Genomic DNA, 21732 nt, shown 5'->3' with positions numbered 1-21732 from the left:
GCCTGCGACAGGTCCTGCCATTTGTCCAAGTGGAGGACCATTCTCTGGTGGTGGGGGCGATGGGGAAAGCATGCTTGGCCTACATGGCAGGTACCCCACTCACTCAAATGCCGCGCCTGCAGAAAGGCCACAATGCTGCTGTAAGGCTGATTTTTGGAATAAGGAAGTCCTCTCCAATCCCAAATCTCCATCGTTCCTTGCACCGGCTGAGGGTCAAAGACCGTGTAGATTTTTAAATTCTGTGCTTAGTGTATACATATATCAATAACTTGGCTCCACTCTACTTGTCTAAGAAAATTAGTATCACCCAACTCGCCAATTACGATCAAGTGGCAAATTGCTTCTGGAAATTCCTGTGTCAAAGCACGTCTTTGGAGGTGACTGCGATTTGGAGCCTATGACGCAACAATTTGGAACAAGTTGCCTCTGAAGATCAGGGCTCTTGAATCGTTACATCAAGTTCGGAAGGCGCTAAAAACACATCTCAAGGCGCTAAAAACACATCTCTTCAAGTAAAATGGCATGGGGTGGCACACTAAAATGGGTCTGGCTAGTTCAGCGTAGTTGTGATTTGTCTGCTGACCTGTGTGGTTGGTGCCCTTGTGACCCCGGGTCAGACTTCCTGTTTCAAGCTACGCTGATTTTGTCAAGTGCGTGTCATAAATATTTCAAAATCAAAAAATCTACCATCACAGAAAATGCTCGGCTTATCATTCCTCTTCTCAGCATGACCCCCACCTGATCCATCAGTAACAGCTACACATGCATCCAGTGGTATGTTATGTTATGTTAAAAGCATTTCTTAAGCACCGCCTTCACCGGCCAGGGCATCGTGGTACTAATGAGGTAGACACAGTAAAGGGGGCCAGCGAAGAGGCTGCGGGCAAAAGCTCAAGCTGGGAACAGAAACGTTTTTAGGACGCCCTGGAAGGACAGGCGGTCCACAATCCCACAAAGGGCCGGCGGGGCGGAGTTCCAGAACTGAGCCGCAGCCACAAAAAGAGAGAGACCTCCCGGGAATGAGGAACGACGGGGGAGAGAAATCCCACTTTATCTCCCCCATCTCCCCTGCCTCTTTCCATTTGTCAGTCTTTTGGCTTCCCACTCTGTGAGCCCCTTTTTTCTCACCTTTGCTCCTCCTTTCATCTAGGATGTGATGGGCGCAATATAAATGCTTTTTTAGCGTGCCAAAGCTGGCTGGCATCACCTATGAATGAAAACAAAAAAGGTGTGGTGTGGCACACAGCCTCATGGCGGGCTGCACGGCGCACTGCACTTCACACAGTCATTGAGCAAGAGTGCAAGACGCCTTGGCCCACAGTACGCCCACCATCCAGAGTGGCACCTTGATATATGATGTATGAGAGTTTATTTATATAGCGCCTCTACACAACTGTGTTTCAAAGCGCTAAGCCTGCCATAATGACAGGTGCAGTTTGCTTAACTGCGAACGCAGCCCCAATTAAGCTGTCCGCATTTGCAGCTGGCACCCCGCAAATCTCACTTTAGTGTGGGTTGGGGGGTCTTCACACCGGCACTGCGCAGGTGGCAAATATTCAGCGCGCCTCCATGTTCGCCATAATGTGGAGGTGAAGGCTCCTTTGCAAATGGGGGGCCCCGCACCCAATGTAGGCCCTAACTTTAGAAGTCACGCATTGCATACGACAGAAGAGGCTTGCAACCTGCTGCCACCTTGCAGTATTATGAAAATGCCTGAGCGCAACAGAAACGTTGCATGGGCTCAAGGGTGCATTGCATGGGAATTGGGCGTCGACAAAAATGGTGGTAGTGCAAAGGCACACTGAGGTCATTTTATTGCGTGTGCCAATTGCATGCTCAGGGCCGCCAAAGCTTTGACTGACGCGCCGCTAGTCCCAGTGAAATTGCCTTTAATCTTCAGGGTTACGCTCTGCTTTGTAAAAAAAAAGTCAACACTGCAAATTCTGCTTTGCAGGCAGCGTTTACTAATGGATTCCTTTGGAATCTGCCTCATCTGCTAACGTGAGGCGGATTCCATAGGAATCCCTTTGTTTTACACCTGTATACAAATCTCATGCAGGCGTAAAATGCAGTGCTCTTCCCTGACGGAGGAGGAAAGCATGAGTCATGCAAAGGACACTGGGCCTCATTACAACTCAGGCGGTAAGGGTTTTACGGCGGCGTAAACAGCGCCGACCCTTACCGCCTGAGTACGAGGTCCCTTAGCGCCATGGAGGTTTTAACACCTGCTTTTAGCAGGTGTTAAAATCCATGGCGCTAAGGGACCATGGAGTTAATTACGCCACCGTAATTTACGGTGGCGTAATTAACGCCTTCCCCACTCCCATTATGCCCTATGGGGCAAAATGGGGAAGGGTAAATGGGAAAATGGGGATTTACCGCCCCGCCAAGGTTGGAATGGGGCGGTAAATCCGCCAACCACCATGGCGTAAACGTAGTTTACGCCATGGTGGTAAAGTCACAGCCCAGGCGGTAAGTTACCGCCTGGGTCGTAATGAGGCCCACTATGTTTTCCCCTCCTACGCCCTGGATGGGGACACAAATGAGCTGCAACATTAAATAGTCGTGCAAAAGCATTACACTTTGTTTTCCCACCTCCAGTTAACACACCGCCCATTACAAAATAGCCCTTTTGTTTCTTGTGATCTCTGGGTGCGACGTTGTTACATCGCCAGTATGTTTTCCGATGAGTTTATTGCCAAAAAATGTTTCAACGAAAAAACTCATTGAAAAATATAGGGGGGTGAGTAAGTGGACATGATGGGTAGGGAGATGAGGAATAGGGAGTAAATAATAGAAGAGGGGGCGTTTGCAGGGGGGGTCCCCCATAACATAACAGAACACATTTTTGATGAGATTTTTCAGAAAAAAACTCTCAGCAAAAGAAACATAAAAAAGTAACTGGTGATGTAACAACATGGAACCGATCTCTGCACCCAGCCAATATCTGCACTTGCCTGATACCCAGTGCAAGGACGGAAGCTCCTCTGCCACCCACAGGCCCACACAGCATCCGGAAACTGATGGGGGGCTTAGTTTTTAATGGGAGCCATTTTAAAGTAAGTGCAAATAACAACCAGGGGACGGCCCACGTATGCACTTAGGTGCTGTTGGGGACTCTGCGTGCTGTTTTCAACACTCACAAAGCGGGGTGTAAACGTGACGGGCAAATGAAAGCAAAATCGCCTTTACTGTTCACGTTTAGTCTCCACTTTGTGAGAAACAAAACTCTGCCTGCAATATACGCTTCGCAGGCCGAGTGTTGTAATGGATTCCTATGGAATCCACCTGCTTTGCCCCAGGTGTAAATGTGAGGCGCAATCCATAGGAATCCATAGTATTTACGCCGGCATGAAAATCCTATGCAGTTGTAAACCCTGGTGCTCTTCCAGGAAGGAGGAGGAAAGGAGGCAGGAATACACACCCTGCTTTGTTGCTTCCTGGGCCACAGAAAGCCACGGAAATGGGGCTGAGCATTAAATGGAGGCATGAAAAACCTCACGCCTAGCTTTTACGCCTCCATTTAACTCACTGCCCCATCAAAATGTTCATCTACAGAGAGATGCTTGAAATGTCTCACTGAAAAGGGCAAGTTTGAGTTTCAATTTAAAAATATCATTAAAACTGTGTGATTCCTTGTTGAAAAGCGTTAACAATGTTGGGATTTTTACTCAGAAGTTAAAATGCAACTTCTGGAAGTAGTTGGTGACTTCTCAATTATTAATAATTCCAACTTTTTTTAAACAACAAATTTCAAATGGTGCCTGTCTGAATCCTTTGTAAATAGAACCCAGGACCACAAATAAATACTATTTGCGTATTGTTGACCACTGAGGGGCCACAAGCCCACTTGGTGAGTGTGGCCCAGTGATCAATTTGTCCATGTGAGCACATCAACACTTTGCCACAAAACGGCCCTTTTTGCCACTCTGCCCTGCAGTGTGTGCACAGAGAGAAGTAAAGAAGCCTCAGATGAAAACATGGCCCCATGCGGCCGCAGTCATGTGTGTCTCTTTGTTGTCGGGGGTGGGTGTGTTTCCCCTCCCTGTTGTGAAGACCCTGCGCCTGTCCTGCTGCCAGGCCCATCACCCCCCCCCCCTGCTCTCCTCTTCCTGTCTCCCACACCCTTAGCCTCATCCAGGACTGGCTGGAGAGAATCAAGACCCAGGGCAGCCTGAAGCAGTGTATAAAACAGAGTCCCGTCCCAGCTCCCTCTTCAAATGCAGAGAAGAGGCGGCAGAGCAGCTCAGACTGGACAGGCGTGGCAGAGCCCAGGGAGGCCATAGCACTGGGGACCCGTATCTAGGTTGGCGTGTTATTAACAGGCTACAAAATACCACAGTGGCACAGGCCGGAGACTAGCAGAGGTGCACAGCCCACAAGGAACCACGGTGGCGCGGCCGCGCCTCTGTGACTGTAACGCAGCGGCACACCCTTCAGCAGTTTTGGGGGGCTTTATATCTGCAGGTGGACACATGCAGAAGAACAGCCACTGAAGCGAAGGAAAAGAAACCCCCAGGAACCCAGGAAAGGGGAAACAGCCTATCACAGCCCACCCAGAGCAGGCGGTAAGTTTTTGTAATGTTTCCTGACCTGTACTACTTTGCACTTGTGCAGATCTGAATATTCTAGAACCAGTGTCCGCTGTTGAGAATAGGTGTACTCTCTGCACTGCTTATAGTGACATGCCATGCAGGCGCCGGGGTGAAAGGGCGCGCCCTGCAAGACATAGAGTCACACAAGTCAATCGGACGAACGAAAGGCGGGCGAGCTCATTGCAACGCAAGCTTTACAGACACAGAGGAGGCTGAAGAGCCCCGTCCTAGCGCCTAGCAACACCAGTTATACAGGCACAGAAGTGGAGAGGGAGCAACAGTGCAAGGAATACAGACAGAGACGTCACGGCTTGCAGTAACTTGACTCCCACAGGCACAGAGGGTCCGAAGCAGCTCTCCCCAGACACCTGCCATAGGAGACACGGGGGAGAGGGAACTTGCGTTAGAGGTAGAGTGGAGCTCCTCTCAAAGCATGTTCGCGTGCACGCAGACAGTGGGGAGCTCCCTGCAGGGCTACCAGTAACACATGACATGTGCACTGAAGCGATACGGAGCGCGGAGGAGAACAAACGCAGGGGGCGGGAGAGAACTCAAAGGACGAACAGTGACATAAGTTACCCCATCAGTAAAGGGAGAGGGGGAGCCCGATGGTCCTTACAGTAGAACAAGGTTTACAGGCTCATGAATGAAGAGGGAGCTCACTCCACAGCTCACAGGAACTAAAGTGAAATGGGAGCTCACCTCAGAGCGAACACTACCGGAAATCATACAGGCAGCGGGAAAGGAAGGGAGCTCCCTGGAGATCTCAAAATAACACTATTCCTAAAGGATTGAATATAACACAGGAGCTCCCTTCAGAGCTTAAGGTGACGCATATTCCAGAGGCTCATATCTGAAGGGGGCGGGGGTTCCCCGTGAGTTTACAGGGAACCACATTTTAGCAGCTCAGGGGGAAAGGGGAGATCCATAAAGACACAGGACTTTCTGTCACAGCTTGTAATGATAGGTCTCACAGACCCATCTGTGCAGGGAGAACTCCCATCAGAGATGAAAATGACACCTGCCCCACAGGCTCACATGTGGAAGGGAGCTCTCTGTGGAGCGCGCAAGACACGAATGGCAGACTCAACGTACTGGTTGAAGGGTCAAGGGGGAACTCCCTGCAGAGCTTCAAGGGTGAAGGGGGGCCTCCCTACAGAGCGTATATTTGCACGGGTCTTACTGGTTCAAGAGTGAAGGAGAGCTTCCTGCAGAGCTTATATTTGCACATGTTTTACTGGCTCAAGAATGAAGGGGAGCTCCCTGCAGAGCTTATATTTGCACAGGCCTTACTGGCTCAAGAGTGAAGGGGGAGCTCCCTTCAGAGCTTATATTTGCACATGTTTTACTGGCTCAAGAATGAAGGGGGAGCTCCCTGCAGAGCTTATATTTGCACAAGTCTTACAGGTTCAAGAGTGAAGGAGAGCTCCCTGCAGTGCTTATATTTGCACAGGCCTTACTGGCTCAAGAGTGAAGGGGGAGCTCCCTTCAGAGCTTATATTTGCACAGGTGTTACTGGCTCAAGAGTGAAGGAGGAGTTCCCTGCAGAGCTTATATTTGCACAAGTCTTACTGGGTCAAGGATGAAGGGGGGCTCCCTACAGAGCTTATATTTGCACAGATCTTACAGGCTAAAGAGGGAAGGAGAGCTCCCTGCAGAGCCTATATTTGCACACATCTTACTGGGTCAAGAGTGAAGGGGGAGCTCCCTGCAGAGCTTATATTTGCACGGGTCTTACTTACTCAAGAGTGAAGGAGGAGCGCTCTGCAAAGCTTATATTTGCACAGGTCATACTGGTTCATGGGTAAAGGGGGAACTCCCTGCAGAGCTTGTATTTGCATGGATCTTACTGGTTCAAGAGTGAAGGGGGAGCTCCATGCAGAGCTTACATATGTGCGGGTCTTACTGGCTCAAGAGTGAAGGGGGGGCTCCTTGCAGAGCTTATATTTGCACAGCTCTTGCTGGCTCAAGAGTGAAGGAGAGCTTCCTGCAGAGCTTATATTTGCACAGATCTTACTGGCTCAAGGATGAAGGGGGAGCTCCCTGTAGAGCTTATATTTGCACAGATCTTACTGGCTCAAGGATGAAGGGGGAGCTCCCTGTAGAGCTTATATTTGCACAGGTCTTACTGGCTCACGGATGAAGGTGGAGCTCCCTGTAGAGCTTATATTTGCACAGGTCCTACTGGTTCATGGGTGAAGGGGGAGCTCCCCACAGAGCGTATATTTGCACAGGTCTTACCGGTTCAAGAGTGAAGGCGGAGCTCCCTGCAGAGCTTGTAGTTGCACGGGTCTTACTGGTTCAAGATTGAAGGAGAGCTTCCAGCAGAGCTTATATTTGCACAAGTCTTACTGGCTCAAGAGTGAAGGAGAGCTCCCTGCAGAGCTTATATTTGTGCGGGTCTTACTGGCTAAAGAGTGAAGGGGGAGTCTCCTGCAGAGCTTGTATTTGCACGGGTCTTACCGGCTCAAGAGTGAAGGGGGAGTCTCCTGCACAGCATGTACTTGCACGGGTCCTACTGGTTCAAGAGGGAAGGAGATCTTCCTGCAGAGCTTATATTTGCACAGGTCTTACTGGCTCACGGGTGACGGGGGGGCTCCCTACAGAGCGCATATTTGCACAGGTGTTACTGGTTCAAGAGTGATGGGGGAGCTCTCTGCAGAGCTTATATTTACCCAGGTCATACTGGTTCATGGGTGAAGTGGGCACTGCCTGCAGAGATTGTATTTGCACGGGTCTTACTGGCTCAAGAGTGAAGGGAGAGCTCCCTGCAGAGCTTATATTTGCACGGATCTTACTGGCTCAAGAGTGAAGGAGGAGCTCCCTGCAGAGCTTATATTTGCACAGGTATTACTGGCTCAAGAGTGAAGGGAGAGCTCCCTGCAGAGCTTATATTTGCACGGGTCTTACTAGCTCAAGAGTGAAGGATGAGTTCCCTGCAGAGCTTATATTTGCACAGGTCTTACTAGTTCAAGGGTGAAGGAGAGCTCCCTGCAGAGCTTATATTTTCACAGGTATTACTGGTTCAAGAGTGAAGGGGGAGCTCCCATCAGGGCTTATATTTGCACAGGTCTTACTAGTTCAAGGGTGAAGGGAGAGCTCCCTGCAGAGCTTATATTTGCACAGGTATTACTGGTTCAAGAGTGAAGGGAGAGCTCCCTGCAGAGCTTATATTTGCACGGGTCTTACTGGCTCAAGAGTGAAGGGGGAGCTCTCTGCAGAGCTTATATTTGCACAGGTCATACTGGTTCATGGGTGAAGGGGGAACTGCCTGCAGAGCTTGTACTTACACAGATCTTACTGGCTCAAGAGTGAAGGGGGAGCTCCCTGCAGAGCTTATATTTGCACGGCTCTTACTAGCTCAAGAGTGAAGGAGGAGTTCCCTGCAGAGCTTATATTTGCACAGGTATTACTGGTTCAAGGGTGAAGGGGGAGCTCCCATCAGGGCTTATATTTGCACAGGTCTTACTGGTTCAAGAGTGAAGGCGGAGCTCCCTGCAGAGCTTGTAGTTGCACGGGTCTTACTGGCTCAAGAGTGAAGGCGGAGTTCCCTGCAGAGCTTATATTTGCACAGGTATTACTGGTTCAAGGGTGAAGGGTGAGCTCCCATCAGCGCTTATATTTACACAGGTCTTACTGGCTCAAGAGTGAAGGGGGAGCTCCCATCAGGGCTTATATTTGCACAGGTCTTACTGGTTCAAGAGTGAAGGGGGAGCTCCCATCAGGGCTTATATTTGCACAGGTTTTACTAGCTCAAGAGTGAAGGCGGAGCTCCCTGCAGAGCTTGTAGTTGCACAGGTCTTACTGGCTAAAGGATGAAGAGGGAGCTCCCTGCGGACATTATAGTTGCACAGGTCTTGCTCTCAATGCTTATGGGGACACATCTCACAGGCTCATATTTGGCAGAGGGAGCTCCCTGAAGAGGCTCCAGTAGCACGTGCTACAGGATTAAAGAAACACTCGAGTGCGCCCCACATGGTTGCTATTGAGGCGCTTCACCACGTGTCTTTTCAGCTCCAGTTGGAACATATATGCGTTAATGCTTGGCTGCCTAAGCAAAAATAATATTCTGCTTCATAGATATAATACCTGAGCGCTTGTTTACGGTGCTATATAAGTATACAAATAATAAATAAATACAAGTCCACAAATCACGTCATAAACAAACCTGACAAAAATGTAAATATTATATAAACGTGTTGAGCAAACATAACACGACAGGGGGGCCTCTCTGGAGGTGATGTCTTTGAGTCAGGTTGGGGGTTAAATGCTGATTATGTTTACCTCCACAGCAGAGATGGAGGTACACATTTCAAATTGGCCGCAAGAATATTTCCGACATATGTGTTCGCTGTACAGAAGGGGCGTGCACGGGGCTTCTCTTTTTTGCCGTAAAACACGATTTTTAGAGAAGGCGCTGGTACAGAGCTGAACATGTGGGCATCTCTGGTGCCCTCCACTGGCAGCAACCTTGCCCATGTCATGCATACAAGGGTTAATATTGACCCTCTCTGCACTAAGAAACTGCAGCAGAGTGGGATGCGTTGCTAGAGTGCATTGTCCACCCTCCCCGCCCCCCACAGACCGTGGAACTGGGCATTAACAGAAGTTAACATAACACCTGCAGCAGTGGTGCTGCCAGCGCTAAACTGTGAATATGGAGGTACCTCCACCGGCGGGGGCGGTATTTATGAAATACCACTGCTGCCAGCGCTACACTGTGACTATGGAGGTACCTCCACCGGCGGGGGCGGTATTTATGAAATACCACTGCTGCCAGCGCTACACTGTGACTATGGTGGATATGCAAAGATACCTCCCCCGGCATGGGCGGTATTTATGAAATACCACTGCTGCCAGCGCTAAAATGTGACTATGGTGTATCTGCAGAAGTACCGCTGGTAGGGGCGGTATTTTTGAAATACCGCTGCTGCTAGTGCTTAACTGTGACTATGGTGGATCTGCAGAAGTACCGTCGGTGGGGGTGGTATTTATGAATTACCACTTCTGCCAGCGCTGAACTGTGACTATGGTCGATCTGCTGCAGTCAGGGCTAAACTGTGACTATGGTGGCTCTGCAGAAGTGCCACCGACGACGGTAATATTTCTAAAATACCACTGCTGCCAGCGCTATACTGTGACTATGGTGGATCTGCAGAACTACCGCCGGTGGGGGCGGTATTTCTGAAATAGCACTGCTGCCAGCGCTAAACTGTGACTATGGTGGATCTGCAAAGGTACCTCCGCCGGCAGTGGTGCTATTTCTGAAATACCACTGGTGCCAGTGCTAAACTGTGACTATGGTGGATCTAACGGTGGTGGTATTTTCAGTTTTTAGTCAAAACCTTTTGCCAAACACACATAATGACCTGCTGGTAATTTGAATAAATGTTACTGACCATTTGAGATGCACCCTTTGCCAAATGCTTTCCCACAATGCCCCAGAGTCTACAGGCTCACACATTGGGGATAAAATGCGCCGCTTATTTTTTGATGCCCAGGCCTCTGTTTTATCCCAGTCTGACCCTGGTCGCAAATTATACAATTACAGAGAACCAGGACAGAGAGAGACCTCCCCTTCCCTGAGCGCACTGTTTTAAGTGGGTTAGGGCCAAGCCCCGGCAGTCTCCAAAAAGTGGGGCTGAGCCGGGGCACTGCTGGACACTTTATCCCGCTACGGAGATGCTCCCGCCATTAAGTCAGTCAAGCTGACAGAAGTGCCAGTCAGCCACAGCATTGATCAAACAGTTTGATCACCCCTGTGGCTGGTTGGCACTTCTGTCAGTCACAGTATCTTCCTCTAGTGACACCTTGCGTGATTGCTCACCAGAGGAAGTTACTGTCCTTTTGTTTCTCCTACCCCTTCCCAGGTCACCGAGACGTCTTTAACCCTCTGCGAACCTGGGGACTCTGTGACATATTTCTAGCTTTATAAAAGATGGCTTGCAAAGTACACAAACCATAGTAAGGTACGCATACAAATATATAAATGCTCACATACATTTATATATTTGCTTGCGCACCTTACTGTGGTTTGTGTACTTTTCAAGCCATGTCCATCATGCAAGCCGCGCCCACAAATGAGGGGCACCCCAAACCCTACTTAAAGCCCTGCCTGAGCTTATAGTGCAAAGGTCATAGTGCGCCAGGGGGCGAGAGGGAAGTTGTGAGCCTCTGATGCTTGCGAGGGTGAGTTGCATCTTACACGTGACGGACTGTCCGAGTCCATGTTACAGACTATGCTTCATCCCATCTGTCATTCGGGACTAGCACGTGACTGACTTCGCCTTGCCCTACTGGTCTTTTGAAGATTGCCCTCAAACACCCTGGGCCCTTTCTTCCCGCACACTAACACTGAAGGCTGGAGTAAGGCTCTCAGAGGGTTATATGTGAGTCCCGCTTTGCCGCTACACGCTGCACGCTGCACGCTGCTGCAGTTCACTCTACTCTTGGATCTTGGACTTTTGGACTTTTGGATTGCTGAAAACTTCAACGCCCAGCAGGCCTTGTGTTGATTCCTGCTGGAGGCGGGCCTATTTAAGACCCTGGCCGCGCGCACCGCGCGCGCGCACCCGAGCGAGTCCCGGTGAGTCCCGCTTTGCCGCTACACGCTGCACGCTGCACGCTGCTGCAGTTCACTCTACTCTTGGATCTTGGACTTTTGGACTTTTGGATTGCTGAAAACTTCAACGCCCAGCAGGTGAACCTGACGTTCCCGCATAACATAAACTTTATACAAGGCGGACTATATTATACTTAAACCTTGTTTATGTTTACCTAGGCCTTGTGTTGATTCCTGCTGGAGGCGGGCCTATTTAAGACCCTGGCCGCGCGCACCGCGCGCGCGCACCCGAGCGAGTCCCGGTGAGTCCCGCTTTGCCGCTACACGCTGCACGCTGCACGCTGCTGCAGTTCACTCTACTCTTGGATCTTGGACTTTTGGACTTTTGGATTGCTGAAAACTTCAACGCCCAGCAGGTGAACCTGACGTTCCCGCATAACATAAACTTTATACAAGGCGGACTATATTATACTTAAACCTTGTTTATGTTTACCTAGGCCTTGTGTTGATTCCTGCTGGAGGCGGGCCTATTTAAGACCCTGGCCGCGCGCACCGCGCGCGCGCACCCGAGCGAGTCCCGGTGAGTCCCGCTTTGCCGCTTCGCCGCGGCGCAGCTCGCACTCGCGCTCGCAGCAGCTTCTAGCGATTTTGCATACTATTGTTGCTGTATTGATCGTGTTCACCTACTGTGTTCACTTACCCCCTCAGCTAACCTGTAATTACTGAGTTGTTAGATCCTATCCCCGCCCAAAAATGACTCAGTTACCCTATTCTCTACGGACTGGAATGCCAGTAAAATCTGTAACAGATGAATTTAACCCTTTGAAATCTAAAGATAGGACTAACTCATTAAAAAGCTTTTTCTCTCGAAATTGCTCCACCCCAAAACAGCCACCCCCAGCGAACCCATCGACGAATTTAGCCATGGTGGACTCTTGTAATCTTCCGTGCCAGTCAACAAGAGGAATGAACCTGTTATACCCTGCTAATCAGGCGGGAAAAAGACATGATGTCGCAGGAGTTGTTTATCCAAAAACAGCAGAGCTAACTGATCTGTCTCTTCAAACGCCTGAGTGTGAAATGCTGTTTTTGGCTGGTTCAAATAATATTACCTCTAATGCCATAACTTCAACTTCAATAAGTGATCAGCCTCCGGATCACAAAAATCTCAACAACGACAAAACCGATTTAGTGGTAATTGACTTAGACTCTATGCACACTAGTTATTCAGTACAAACTATTTCAGAAAAATTATCATTCTCTCCAAAAATGTTTTCTAATATTAGCATAGAAGAGCCTAGCTCCTCCCCGTCATTTCTAGATCCCACCCCAAGGCACACACTAAATAGAGAATCCCAAATCAGAAAAACCGCACTTAGAGATTCGCAGTCCCCCCAAATGAGTAACAGAATTGTGGGCTTAGCATTGGAAGCTATGAACACAACTATGAACACACTGGTGAAACTGTTCGAATCACTTAACGAAAAGTTAAACACACAAAGTGCCCAGATCACGTCTATTATGGCATGGCAAGCTACTGTTGCTCAAGTGTCTAACTTAAAAGACATTCATGCGGTCGAGTCTAAATCCACCTCTCCCATCAGAATTAAACACCATGACAAGGCACTATCCCCTATTGATGCTGGTCACAATCGAGACGAGTCTCGCTTTAATGCAGAGACTCATGATATCACTTATGCAGTACCTTTTTTCCAAAAGATCATATCTGACCCAATGGCTTCTGTGCCTGAAGAATCGAACTCTCTACCACCCAGTGTAGAATCAAGCAATAAATCTATTTACACTATCTTTGCTAAACCTGCTAAGGGAGGAACGCCTGTTCCCCAACCTATAAGTCAAGTTTTAGGTAAACCACCTCAAAAAACAATTGTAGCCCCAGAAAAAAAGAAATCTAAAAACATAAAATCGAGAAAAGGGGACGCCTCGAACTCCGCAAAACAGTTCATTAATGCACTTACCACCCCAAGACAACAAAAAAACAAAAAAAATAGCAAGTTGTCCATTGCCATTACAAAAAAATACGAACTTTTGAACCAAAAGCGACGAGAGAGAGGAGGAAATGAAAACTATCCATCTAACGCTTTACCTCATTCACCCCTAGATGGATTAGTGGAAGCCATTGAGGGCCATGACCCTCTGCTACCCATTGAATCGGCGTTCCCCCCTATGCTCGAGATTGTTTCCTCCAAAGAGCATACTAATTCAACTGCTTCTAAAGAACAATCCTCTAGGGAAGCAGAAATCAAAAAGGCGGTTGAAGCTTATATGACTAACTTTGTGCAAGCTCCCACATTGAGAGCCAGACAAAGAACCCTTGAACCACATGCGACTCTTGAAACCATTCCTAATGAAGACATCATACATGATCTAAACGATTGTTACAAGGCTGTTACCACCAAAGTAATTCCTCCTAGCGAAGAAGCTAGAAGAGATGGCAATCCAAATCAAAAAAGCAAATTTGCGGATAACTCTCCAGAGAGTTATGGGCTAGAAATCGCCGAAATGGTTCGAGCACTACTGCCCAAAACCCAATCGAAGAATATTGCACAACCAATAGTCAAAACCCAACAAGTATCTGCCCCAGAGAAAAAACAACCCATACCCCCAGCAAAAGATAATAATCTGAACTCACTGACCATTGGATGTCGTCCAGCCCCTCATCCACAATTTCTTCTAAATCGTAAGAGTATTCTTGACATCTTCTCTGACATAGATGAGCTTGAGGACGTGAGTTCAGCCGATATTGAACAAGTTGAATTTATTGAAAAAAACATTCTAACAATCAGTCGCATTAAATTACGATCTCGTTTAGTTCGCAACATAATATGGTCTGCAAAAAATCAACTTTTTGATATGGGCTTTTTGATCACCCCTAACTTGACATTGACGAATGAACCCCACAAGGGCCCTACACTGGAGGTCGATATAGTGGCTAACTCGAGAAATGGTGAATGTGTACCTCAATGCAACTGTAAATGTAGCTGTGTGTCAAATAATTAACTAAGCCAACACCTGCCTGACAAGTTAATCCTCCTTGCCTCTTGGAACTCTTGCGGTCACTCTCACTTGTTTAACAATTATAGCTCTGATCTTAACCAGTTTGATATAATTATGTTGCAAGAAACCATGCTCACCAACTCCCCAATTTGGCAAGGATATACCATACATTTTACTCCGGCTATACGTGGCGAAAAAGGCAGACCGATGTCTGGCCTTTTAACTGCCATCAAAATTAGCCATTCCATTGAACTTATGTCAACTTATTCTTCAAACGCGTTTATGCAACTAACCATTATTTCTGTTTGCTCAACGTTATATGCTTTAATCAATATCTATTGGAATCACGTCAACATCCCAGATGAAACTTTTTTTAAAGAAATGATTTGTATGTTAGATTATATTGTAATGACATCAGAAATAGTACACACCATAATTGCTGGAGATCTTAATGTGCATCTTCTTTCCGCACGTATTCCATCAGAAAATTCTAGACGTATTCAATGGGAAGACTTGATGTCCTCACGGGGTTTTTGTATGCTAAACGGAGCTTGTGAAAGAGATGTTCCACCAAGTCACACGTGGCAAAGTGGTACACGAAGAGCTATCATTGATTATATATATGTTGACACAAAGTTGTTCATGAGTGGAGTAACCTTTAAGGTTTTGCCTCGCAGCGACAGCGACCACCTACTTTTATCTGGTCGATGGACAATCTCCGTGGCAAAACCATTAAAGCATGCAGCTGCTTATCCTGAAGTGCTGAGCACAAATTCTCAATTAAATCGAATCAAATGGCATGACTCAACAATACAACGTTATACCAGCTCATTAGCAGCAGCATTCACCCACTCATGACTAAGTAGCACTTATCCAAACGTTTGCTACTATGATCTTATGCAGGACTTTGCCCCAAGGAATCATTATCCTAAACGACAAACCGCCTTGAGAAATCACGCATTTGATATAATGGTAAAAAAGAAAAAGACTGAGTTTCGCACAAAAAAGCGAAAAGCTAATCTCCTTCCTATCAAATATAGAATTCCAGTCCTGACCCGCCTTAAAACAAAATATCGAAACTGGATACGTCACTACCGGGCAAATCTCTATCAGAAAGATGGAGAGAACATGCTATCCATGACCCGGAACCAAAACACAGCTCAAATGTGGTCCACACTAAATTTAGTCTCATCTAATCCTCAAACATTAATACAGTCGCATAATGTATCCGAAAAAAGCTGGATCGCTCATTTTACTAAAATATACGCGCGGCCCACATCATCACCTGTAGGGCCCCCTTTTGACGAGATTATGCCATTTCATCTTAACTTCACCAAAGGCGACATACTGTACATTATCTCAACACTGAGCGAATCTAAGGCACCCGGACAGGATGGACTCTCGAATAAAATATTCAAGCGCAATCCGAATTTATGGGCGGATGCTTTATTCCAAATTTTTCAAAACATTATTGCTACACAATCTATTCCTGCTACATGGAGACACTCTATAATTATTCCAATATTTAAGAAAGGTGATTGTCAGCAGCCTCAAAGCTACCGCCCGATTGCTATATTAGACGCTCCAGGCAAACTATTTTGTCGGATTATTTTGCGAGAATTCAATGATTGGACATACCAGAAATCCAAAAGAGATCCTTTCCAGTCTGGGTTCATTAAAGGAATCGGCACTGCTCCAAATATGCTTACACTTAATTTGATCAAGCATAAATATGTGAACGAAAACCGTAATCTTTATATTGCCTTTGTTGACTTTAGCAGTGCATTCGATTCTATCGATCGACACTTACTATTTCAAAAACTTCATCAACAAGGGTGTCCTTCTTCAATCCTTACATTAATAAAACTTTTCCATTCCCACACCTCTCTGCAGGTAAGATTATCCCTAGAGGGGCTCCTCACAGCTATTATCCCAACAGAGCGAGGCTTAAAGCAAGGGTGCACCCTCGCAGCTACACTATTCAATTTCTTTCTGTTAGATATTGGCATGAAATTTGAGACTACAACCTCCGATTCACCCAAACTAGGTTCCCAGAAAGTGACATGGCTACTTTATGCCGACGATCTCGTTTTACTGTCATGCTCTCCTTATGGTCTTCAAAACTTGTTAAACAAATTGCAAGAGTATGTGCTCGAGAATAATTTAACCATTAATCTTGGAAAAACCCAAATTGTTGTATGCCACAAATCAGTAATCAAAAAAACCTGTAGATTCACATGGACCTTACACAATCAAGAGCTACTTGTAGTGCCTCACTACAAATACCTGGGCCTCCCATTTTCGGGAACACTGAACGACGATACATATTGTGTCATACTTGATGCAAAAAATCGTTCGCTAATATCACAAGCCAAAATTTTAATGTTTAAATATGGCAAATTTACACTATCTCACGTAATTACCTTTTTCGAGCAAAAGGTGACTCCAATTCTAATTTATGGAGCTGAGACCGTAGCACCAAAGTTAAGATCCTTTTGGGACCGGCTTGAATCTCAATTCTGGAAAAGCGTGTTGAGACTGCCTCAATCGACCCCAATTGCAATGATTCGCTATGAACTGGGAATAACTTCCATGTTTTGTCAAGTCCTATGGAAATCTTGCTCACTTTATCGGAAATGTTTAATTGGTGCCTCATCCCATAACATTTTGTGTGTGCTAGCTAACCATTTGATAACTTCTAAATTGAAACTCCCAAAAAAATGGTCTAAATGTGTATTAGATATATTAGTTAAAGCAGACATTACAATAGAACTATTGTTGACGAATCCAACTAAGGCAAAATTAAAATTGTATCACCATGACTGGATAAATACGCGCCAACAATGCCTAGAATATGTGGATTGTGAATTAGTAAAGCACTCGCATAAAAAAATGCGCAGCCCAGAACCATATCTAATCAAATGCCCTTCAAGCTATATGAGAACCCAGCTGATGCGTATCCGGCTAAATTTGTGTTTAACGAGACAGATCCTGGGTAGGAGGCATCTGGTGCCCCAAGATCAAACTTTTTGTAGACATTGCCTCAATCACCAAACAATTGAGACATTGAGACACTTAGTGGTTGAGTGTCCAGCTTTGAAAAATGTGAGGTACAAATTCTTCCACACAAAATGTAATTTTTACATAGAACATTCGATCGAAGAAATTTGGTATCACCTTCTGACCAATGCGAATCCTTCTGTTCAAATTGCATTGGTCCAATTTGTTAATCATGTGATCTCTGATCAATTAAGCTGAGTATGCAAGATTTGTAACATTTGTAACACTATGTACTTGATTATTTCCATTTTTATCTTTTATATCAAATTAACGTTTTTACACTAATCCTTTTTTTTTTATTTTTGGATTCATAATGTATGAAATTCTTGCTGAATTATTGATGATGTAAATAATCTGTTTGAAAGGTTAAATTCTTCAACCAAATCAATAAAAAAAATAAAAAAAAAAAAAAAAAAAAAAATATGTGATTTTTACCAACCACCATTACAGAGTGGTACATTTCAGACAAAATACTGAAAAACACCAAATATTCTTTTTACTATTTGGCCCAACCCCCTGTTTTTTGTACCCTTATAACGCCACACCCAACCCCATCCTGATCCATTTTAACCCCTTTACCTCACTACCCGTTATTTATTTAATTAATGTTTGCAGTGTTTTTCGGTATTATGGTCCACTAAACCCTCTCGGAGGAAGGCCTGCTATTGTAAAGTTCCGCTCCGTGCCCCACTGTAGCGCAGTTATACGACATCAATAGAAATTTACGAAAACGTGTATAAATGAAGTCACGGGACTTGCCTCTAAGCGCTGTAAAGAATGGCCAGAACAAATAACCTCTGTGCGCCTTCAAGATGCTTTCGGTTGGTGGAGCTAGAGGTTGGTCTAATCACGACTCCCTCCCCATTTACTCCTCTCCCAGCACTTGACTACTTTCAGTTCCTGATGCTGCCTTCTGTCTCTCAAAAAGTAGTGCACATGTATTGACTAGTCTGGTGTCCTAGGAGGTGCCCTTGGGATTCAACATGTGTCAATTCCCCAGGTGGGCTCCCGGGAGTAGCCTCGGTCGCAGGCATCACTTTACATGTCCCTGACCCAGTACTGGGGGCAGGGGAGTTGGTAGGTCTGGAAAAGACCCGGGGGTAAGCTGATGTCGGAACTATTGGGACTGGGGGCTAGCTAGTCTCTTGGCTGTAGCTCCTGAGATTCTATCCGGGGCTACAACCAAAAGATCAGGGGCTTTAGCCCCCTTAGCCCCCCCCAGCAACGTCCCTGACTGGGGGTCTGTGGCAGCGCCCTGCGTTCCTTCATTGTTTAGGCGTATCTGCCACCCCCTTCAGAACTGGCAATGGAGACGTGGAAGACACGCAGAGTGTATCCTGAGAGTGGCAGTGAGTTTTTCATGCTGGATTACTCCCACTTCTAAGCGCTGTAATAACAGGTGTTATCATCATCTAGTGCAATGGTACTCAGTTTATTGGCCCAGAAGAACAGAGAGGCGCGTTGACTCTGCCACAGGGCACGAGCTGGCGCAGTGCAGACTCGCCTCATGAGACCCCGAGTCACGCGCTGAGCTCGTGAGGACGCCATCCAGAGAGCTCTTAAAAGCTGAATAGGACACACAACACCACAGGGTCGCAGGTCACATCCTGGCTATTCAGGGCCACAGCAAGGATTTCTGCCGACCTGGGGAAAGGTCCCTTCACTGCCCAAATACCCGCACCACTGCATTCTCGCCAAATGAGCCCTGCCTTGGCACACACATGCCTGCATGCACACATGCCTGCATGCACTGCCCCTTGCATGCACTACCCCTTGCGTGCACTGTCCCTTGCATGCACTGCCCCTCGCATGCACTGCCTCTCGCATGCAATGCCCCTTGCATGCACTGCCCCTTGCATACACTGCCCCTTGCATGTAATGTCCCTTGCTAGCACTGCCCTTTGCATGCACTTCCCCTTGCATGCGCTGCCCCTTGCATGCGCTGCCCCTTGCATGCACTACCTCTTGCATGCAATGCCCCTTGCATGCACTTCCCCTTGCATGCTCTGCCTCTTGCATGCACTGTCCCTTGCATGCAGTGCAGATGACCTCCTGCAAGCTTCCTTAACTACGAAACCGACACAGCAGAGAGAGGAATGGTCTAGTTGGTAGAGCGTGTACAATGGGCAGCTTTGAAATTGCAAGCTTCCCTCATGGGGGGCAGGAACAGCACTGGCAACAAAACTGCAAGATTACAACTCACAAATGGAACATGCCCAGAAAGGGGACAGGGCCGCAGGTTTCCCGCATAAAAACCATGCTCTGGAAGCCCCTGGTGGCAGCACAACATGCCATTGTCTGCACAAGCCTAGGCTTTCTAGAAGCAAGGCATACTACTCCATCGCCATCTCCCCCGCACTTGCGTGTTCTCAATGTCACTGGGCCTAGTAAGATCATTGTTTTATCCTCCCATGTTCCCCTCCCTTTTTTCCTCGTCCTGCTCTGAAACACTTGTGTATGAGCGCGATACAAATAAAATATATCATATCATATCAATGCCTCTCAACACGTGCCCAGAACGCGTGCACAGTGCACCAACTTTGACGTAGAGGGGCGTGGCACCAGGAAGTGGCAACTTTGCTTTCACATCAAGGAAGCGGCAATTGGTGCTGTGCTGGCGGGTGATGCAGCAGTCCCCCAGAAAAGTGACAGGAGGTACCATGCTGGTGCCCCAATCAAGTGAAAGGGCTCGCCGGGCAGCTTCTGCACAGAAGTGTGGTTTGCCCCTGCACTCAAACACCTTGAAGCGTCTCCAGTGCTGGATGGGATGACCAATAAAGATCTCAGACCAAATAACCAGACAGAGTCAAGGAAAAATATAGCAAAATACAACTGTATTCTTAGTTCAATACTGACGAACAATGAACTGATGCTCACACACTCCCACACAAACATGATTATACAAAGGTTTTATACCCCAATATGTGTCATCTACGATATCATCCTACGTGGAAAACTGCAAAACCGTTTGAAGGGTAGGGATGGTTAAGGGAACATGTGTACCTACGGCATGCATAGGGGGTTAGTACATCATTGGCTGCCCTTTATCTGTAGGGCATGCCTTGGACTGCCTCTAAATACGTGCAATAACGATTAGTGCAGAGAAAAGGGCAGCGGGTTGGACTATGCAACATTGTAAAGCACGTTGCCCCATAGACCCTCTGATTGGTTGGCATGCTCACCCAACCTTGGACTTTCAGCTCGTTGGCAGCACATAAGTAAAATGAAACCCAGGTGCTTGAGCCACGTCAGATTACTCCCCACTTTCCCAATTAGTCCATCATCGCTCAGCATTCCAACCATAAGCCAAGTTTAGCCTGTTCTCTTTTCTAGGACATTCCAGGGAGTATAAGCACATCACTATCTTCATCCGAAGCTTAATGAATTGACCCTGTTTTCGACTTCTGAATCACGTGAGAGGAGAACGCAAATGTGTCCATTTCGACATCGTATTTATTGCTAGTTGGTTTATCTATACTGGGTGTTCTTACTCCTCTTGTGCTCTAGAGACTTGCTCCCTCCATCTTATATGAGCCATATTCAATGTCAATTGTAATACTTGGCTCTTGTAAATGTTTTCTTCTTTAATTTAAGAGAAATATGTGTCCCCTAAATAGATTATCCGTCTGCCTCCCTTTGTGCTTTGCAATTATTCCCTTAAAAGAAGCATCCTTGATCCCAGGTCAACATAGACTCCTCTTTATTCTGCACACAAAACAGTGTGTCCAATGTCTCCCGACTCTGCATCCCTGGTCATTTTCTGAGGTAGCTGGATTGAATCTTAACAGGTGCCGACATCCATTTTTCTACCATTGCAGTCCTTGTCATGTTATATTTTCCTCGATAGCAAGCTTCTATATGCCTCATCTAGCTTGCGTTACTGCGTATTTACACTTATTGGTCAGCAAGTTACCTTATCTTCTTTATATATATGATTACTTTATCATTACGTACATGTTTCTCTTGTTACTGCAGTTACATCATTATTCTTAAGTATTTTCATATAGTTTCAGTATGTCCTCGTATATCAGCTTCATGACATCACAGTGGCCTCATCAGATTTCACTCAGCACTCACTACATGATGTCCATTGGTGCGTGCTGACATCCTTCCACTCATTCAGTACGAAGGTACATTCGGTACGGTTGCCTGAGTGCATATCGTCTCTCGTACACGCGATTCGGTATAGGGACAGCACATGGGGTCCCGCATAGAGCTCTTCTACTGCTGTTCCAGTATGACGGCGGAGAGGGCGTGGGAGCTCGGGAAAATGCATCCACCTGCTCCTCTACACCCCCACCTATGCAGTATACATCTGGCGAGCCGCTAGCTCACCTAGTGGTCACGCGAGCCCTGCAGCTATAGTGTTGTTTTAAAACAAAGAAATACATGCTAATTGGGTGAGCAATAGCACATATCAAAAGGCCTTTGAAATCAGTGATTTCTTCCCATGTTAAGTACAAAAGGCCTTCAAAATCAGTGGTATGTTCCAATGGT

At 46.8% G+C, this 21732-nt stretch overlaps 1 protein-coding gene across 1 annotated transcript in view; it reads left to right on the top strand.

The window, feature by feature from the left end:
- Nucleotides 1–4204: 4204 nt before the first annotated feature.
- Nucleotides 4205–21732, top strand: part of LOC138570226 (endothelin receptor type B-like) — a 138073-nt gene continuing 120545 nt past the window's right edge. Inside the window, exon 1 of the mRNA XM_069648958.1 lies at nt 4205–4568. The gene's annotated coding sequence lies outside the window, so the exon portion shown is untranslated. The remainder of the gene's footprint in view (nt 4569–21732) is intronic.

The sequence above is a fragment of the Ambystoma mexicanum genome, chromosome 2q (genome assembly GCF_040938575.1).
Source record: "Ambystoma mexicanum isolate Mex_15411 chromosome 2q, UKY_AmexF1_1, whole genome shotgun sequence".
Taxonomy (NCBI): Eukaryota; Metazoa; Chordata; class Amphibia; order Caudata; family Ambystomatidae; genus Ambystoma; species Ambystoma mexicanum.
This window is presented reverse-complemented; position numbering and strand designations above follow the sequence as displayed.